The sequence below is a fragment of the Oryctolagus cuniculus genome, chromosome 8 (genome assembly GCF_964237555.1).
Source record: "Oryctolagus cuniculus chromosome 8, mOryCun1.1, whole genome shotgun sequence".
Lineage (NCBI taxonomy): Eukaryota > Metazoa > Chordata > Mammalia > Lagomorpha > Leporidae > Oryctolagus > Oryctolagus cuniculus.
Genome location: NC_091439.1, coordinates 77,113,908 through 77,119,907, shown reverse-complemented (window position 1 = coordinate 77,119,907; position 6,000 = coordinate 77,113,908).

Here is a 6,000-nt window from a genome sequence, read left to right as displayed (position 1 = left end):
TTCAGTTCACAACTCTGTTTTTTTTTTTTTTTAATAGTTAAGAGATTTTATTTCTAATAGCTATAATTACAGTGCTTGTCGAAATGAAAACTGAAAACAAGTATACAAAACAGTTGATCACTAATCGTGTATTGAAAGCAGTAAGAGGTTCCACGACACCAAATAAAACAGTTCTGAGGTTTTCCCCAAGATAAATTTAACAGCTCCAGCTTCTTCAGTGTTTATCAAAATACAAAAGAAAAAAAGTAGAGGTCTTTTTCGATGGCAAATCGGACCCTTGCAGGCTGAGGGAGAGAAAGCTACTTCACACATGGAGGTGGGGGTGCTTCCGGGGGCTGTGGCTGTAGAACGGGCCAACCCTCTCAGCTTGCACGCGCTCCTGCTGGTGAGACCCCACACATCCCGCCAACGTGTCTGAGCAAGTGCGTGAGCGAGTGGGTGCCAGGAACTGGTCGCGTGCTTCACCAAGGGGGGCCTGAGGGAAAAGTTAGATGCCCTGGCCTCCCAGCCCCCTCCCCCAGGTGACCATGTGAGCAGGAGCACAAGCACAACGCTATGGAATGCAGGGTGACCCAGAGACAGCCATGCAGAGTGCATCATGGGGTGGTTTTGTCCCCAAAGGGGGAGCAGACGATCCAATGGACCAGCACTCGGGCTGTTACTGCAAACCCCACACTAGGCAGTCTCCCTGCTGTGTGTTCAAGTGTTCTCATCTTGTATTTTAAACTGTTTTTAAAAATGCACTGAGTTCGGATTAAAACCAACCACTAAATGGATCTCAGCAGATCTAACACCCAGAGGTACATCTAGCTCTTAACACAGCCACGGACTCCTGGAGGGCAGGTGTCAATGTGCCCAAATCCCTTCTCAGTACTAAACAGTGAGTTGATTTTTTTTTTACAATAAAAAAAAAAAAAAAAAAAAGCTGAGTAATATTGCATAGGAGTACCAGAAACTGCCTCAGTGGAAACAGAAACTATTTACATTAAATAAGAACCTGGCTGCAGGCTGCGTCTGCACAGGGACAGCAGGGTGCGATGCACACTGTGACCCACCCATGGAGACAGCTTCTGGCACTCAGGACCACAGAGTCGCACGTTTGCCACATGAGAGGAAAGCACCTCCTCCTCTCCACAACTCTGTTTTTCTAGTTGCTCTGGCTTCATATAAGAAGTTCTTAGTTATTCTACCAACTCTACAGGATTTAAAGGAGGGTATCACACATTCTATAGTCTCTTAGTAGACATTACCATTCATATTTAAATGTATTTAATTATTTAAAGGAAGTAAGTCATTTGGAGAATTCTTAATGACTGGGGAATTATGTATGAGAAACATTCATTTTTAAAGTAATTATGGCTCCAAGGAAAATATCTATTTTCTCTTTTCATGTGCTTGAAATGAACTTGGACTAAAAAGAAATTTTATAGTTTGAACTAAAAAGAAAATTTTGTTCAGGAAAATTCTAAACTAAAACACAAAGTAAAGTTCTAATACAAAGATATAATCATTTAAGCGTCCTTCATATCTCTTCCTTCCTTAAGAGTGACATAAATGTGAATCCTGACCAAATAGCCCAGAAGGGACTTCCTTGCCCTTTGGGAAAGGATTAATTAGGATAGATGAGGTATATTATTTAATAGAAACAACTGCCAAATCTCATTGGTTCAAAATAACAAGTTTATGTGTTCATGCTGTTAAGTTCCAGTGTTTGACAATTTTTGAACTAGAAATATAAGTTTATATGGATCAATGCAATCGGTGGAGTCACAGGCTGGTTGTGATCTCTACTCCAGGTTGTCTTTCCTGAGGAGCACAGTCTAACAGAATCCAACTGCTAAGATGTTGCCAGTTACCTTAGCAGAAGGAAAATAATCTAAGAAAGTATGTACCTGTCAATCAGCACTCAAATTCTACCAGTCAAAAAGTGATAAAGCTGTGTCTAATTTCAACAGGGCCAGGCAAAAGAATATGAAATATTATTAACTACCAAATTTAGTAATATTTTTGTCAATGCTACTCAGTAATTCTTTTAATGCTTTTCTAGGCCTTTCATGGATTATGTAAAGTGTTTTAAAGAAATTGCATGGCTCAATTATGCAGATATCATTTGTATTTTTATTTTTGTTTTTGTTGACTCTATACCTTGCTAGATAAGTCTGTTGTTATTTAAATAGGCTTCATCAGAGTCTCAAAAATAGGTTTTGAATCTTGCTTTTGTTAAAATAGTAGGCTTCCTGAGTAATTCTTCCATAATGGGCCATGTTTCTCTAAAACATGTAATATGGTTCCTATGCTAGAGCTGTCTATCTTTTCAACTGTTTCTGAAAAAAAAAGCACATTTCTTTTTCTTTTCATAGTTGTCTTTAAAACATTTTTTTTTTTAACTTTCATTTTATTTGAAAGAGAGAGAGAGAGAGACAGACCTTTGATCCATCAGTTCACTCCCTTAATGCTTGCAACAGCTAGGACTGGACAAGCCTGAAGCCAATTCAGTCAGTGTCTCCGCATGGGTGGGAAGGAATGGAGTGCTAGAGCCCTCATCTGCTGCCTTTGAGGGTGTGTGCTGGTGAGAAGCTGGAATTCGGAGCAGGGCCAGGACCTGAATGCAGGTCCCCGATGTGGGATGCCGGCATTCCAAGCGGTGTCCTAACCCCTGTGACTCTTGCCCGCCTCACAAGCACCTTCCAGTACTTCCTGGTTTCTGTCTTCCATCTGAAAGCATAATGTAATCTCCTATGAAATGTTCATATAATATTCATGTTTAATAGTGAAGTGACAGACATCTTTATGAAACTAGTTAGTTTTATTAGTCAATAAGAAATTACTAGTTTAGTGAAGATCCAATTCTTTACTGGAGTAATTGTATGAGAATTGTCTTATAATTTTTATTTATAAAGTATAGCAAGTATCTAGTCACTCAATTATGTTAACAAACTCAAAGGAATGTATACTTATACTTTTTAGTAGCAGCTTTATTGGGACAAATTCATATACCACACAATTCCACAATTTAAAATGTATGATTTAATAGTTATTAGAATATTCACAGAATTATACAATCATCACCAAGGCCAGTTTCAGAACATTTTTATCATCTCAAAAAGAAATCGCAGGTACTTCCATTTCCCCATCTCCCTGGCCCTAGGTAACTACTCCTCCACTTTCTGACTCTATAGATCTGCCTGTTGTCAATATTTTCCATAAACGGCATCATGCAGTATTTACTGTTTTGTGACTGTCATATTTTTAATTTTTTTTTAAAAAAAGATTTATTTATTTATTTGAAAGCAGAGTTACAGAGAGGCAGAGGTAGAGAGAGACAGAGAGAAGTCTTCCATCAGCTGCTTCACTCCCCAGATGGCCACAACAGCCAGAGCTGGGCTGATCTGATCTGAAGCCAGGAGCCAGGAGCTTCCTCCATGTGGGTGCAGGGGCCCAAGGACTTAGGCCATCTTCTACTGCTTTCCCAGGCCCTAGGAGAGAGCTGGATCAGAAATAGAGCACCCAGAACTAGAACCAGTGCCCATATCGGATGCCAGCACTGCAGGTGGTGGCTTTACCCGCTACTCCACAGTGCCTGCCCCTGTGACTTATTTTATTTAGCATAATTTTTCATTGTTCATCCATGCTTTGCATGCATCAATATTTCATTCCTTTCTATTGCCAAATAATATTCCATTATGCAGATATCCCACATTTTATTTATCCACTCATCAGTTGATAGACATTTGGGTTATTTACAACTTTTGACTATTATGAATAATGTTGTTCTGAACATTTGTCTTTATGCACGTATATGTGTGTTTTTATCTCACTGAGGCTTATGCCTGGGGTTAGAATTAGTGAGTCAAGTGGTAGCTATGTTTGATGTTTTGAGGAACTTCCTGGTTATCTTCCAAAGTACCTGCATCATTTTACCATCCTACCAGCAATGTGTGAGGGCTTCAATTTTCCACATTTTTTCCTGAACTTGTTATTACCTGTCTCTGATTATAGTCATCTTAGTGCATGTGATATGGTATCTCCATGTAGTTTTGATCTGTATTTTCCTGATAGTTACTGTTTTGAGAATTTTTTTTATGTGTTCATTGGTCATTTGTTTATCTTCTTTCAAGAAGTGTCTGTTCAGATCCTTGGAACATTCTGTAACCTAATTTTTGAGATATGAGAGTAGTACATACATTTTGAAGGCAAGTCTCTTATGAGATATACAACTTGTAAATACTTTCTCTCATTCTGGAGGTTACTTGTTTACCTTCTTGATGGTGTCCTTCAAAGTGCAAAGTAATATTTTTTTCTTCAATTGCTTACACTTTTTGTGTCATTGCTAAGAACCTCTAATCCAAAGGCTTATGCCTCTGTTTTCTTCTAAGAATTTCATAGTTGTAATTCTTACATTTAAGTCTTAGAACAATTTTCAGTGAAATTTTTTATATGGTAAAAAATTCCTACAAGGTATGAATCCAACTTTATTCCTTTGCAAAATGTGAATGTAAGTTGTACCAGCACTATTTTTTGAAAAGACTTTCTTTACTAGTTGGAAATCAGTTGACTATAAATGTGAGGGCAGCTTTATACGCTAGTCTTCTGATCCATGGACATGGAATGTCTTCCCATTTGTTTAGATCTTTCTAAGATTCTTTAACAATGGTTTATAGTTTTCAGTGTGTGAATTTTTAACTTTCTGTTAAATTTATCCCTCAATATTTCGTTCTCTTTGATACTATTACAACTGGCTTTTTAAAAAAGTTTCATTTTCAATGTGTTCATTGCAAATATGATTGACTTTGCAAATGAATTTTGAATCCTGAAGCCTCACAGAACATGTTTATTATGTTCTGATTTTTTTTTTTTTTGACAGGCAGAGTGGACAATGAGAGAGAGAGACAGAGAGAAAGGTCTTTCTTTGCCATTGGTTCACCCTCCATTGGCCACCACGGCCAGCGCACTGTGGCCAGCGCACCACGCTGATCCGAAGGCAGGAGCCAGGTACTTATCCTGGTCTCCCATGCGGGTGCAGGGCCCAAGCACTTGGGCCATCCTCCACTGCACTCCCTGGCCACAGCAGAGAGCTGGCCTGGAAGAGGGGCAACCGGGACAGAATCTGGTGCCCCGACCAGGACTAGAACCCGGTGTGCCAGCGCCGCAGGCGGAGGATTAGCCTAGTGAGCCGTGGCGCCGGCCTATGTTCTGATTTTTTAAAAATATGCTGGATTACTTAGGGTTTTCTACATATAAAACCACATGATCTGCAATAGAGGTAGTTTTATGTCTTCATTTCCCAATCTGAATGTCTTTTATCCAGTTTTCTTTCCTATTTGCCCTCTCTAGAACCCCCAGAACAATGTTGCATAGAAATGGCAAGAAAAGACATCCTTGTCTTATGCCTGATCTTTAGAGAGAAACATTTACTCTTTCACCACTAAGTGTGATTCAGGTATGGGTCCTTTATAGATGTGTAAATAATCTTTTAAAAAATTTTGAAAAGAGTTTAGGCTTATTATATATTTCTCTTATTCAATTTATTACTTCTATATGGTAGATTAATAAAATTTGATAAAATTGAGATAAGCATTAGGCGAGTCTCAGGTTATATTTTATTGTCTCATCTATAGCTATTAGACACTTTCATCTTTAAGGAAACTGACCAATGGACCCTGTTGTCTCAGGAGTCATAACTACTATCATGGTGGTATCTGTCCTATTTCCTCACCCTCTAACCCCATTCATTAGATGAGATCAATCAACTGACCCATGATACCTCCTCAAGTGAGGGAGTAATCTTCACATTCTAAGGCCAGATGCAAAAATTCTAATTTGACCAAATGAATTATCTTTCTCATAAATTGGATCAAAAGAACAAAAAAAGTTGGGGGGGCTGGTACTATAGCGTAGTGGGTAAAGCCACCGCTTGCAATGCTGGCATCCTGTATGGGCACCGATTTGTGTCCTGGCTGCTCCACTTCCAATTCAGCTCTCTGCTAATAGGGTGTGAAA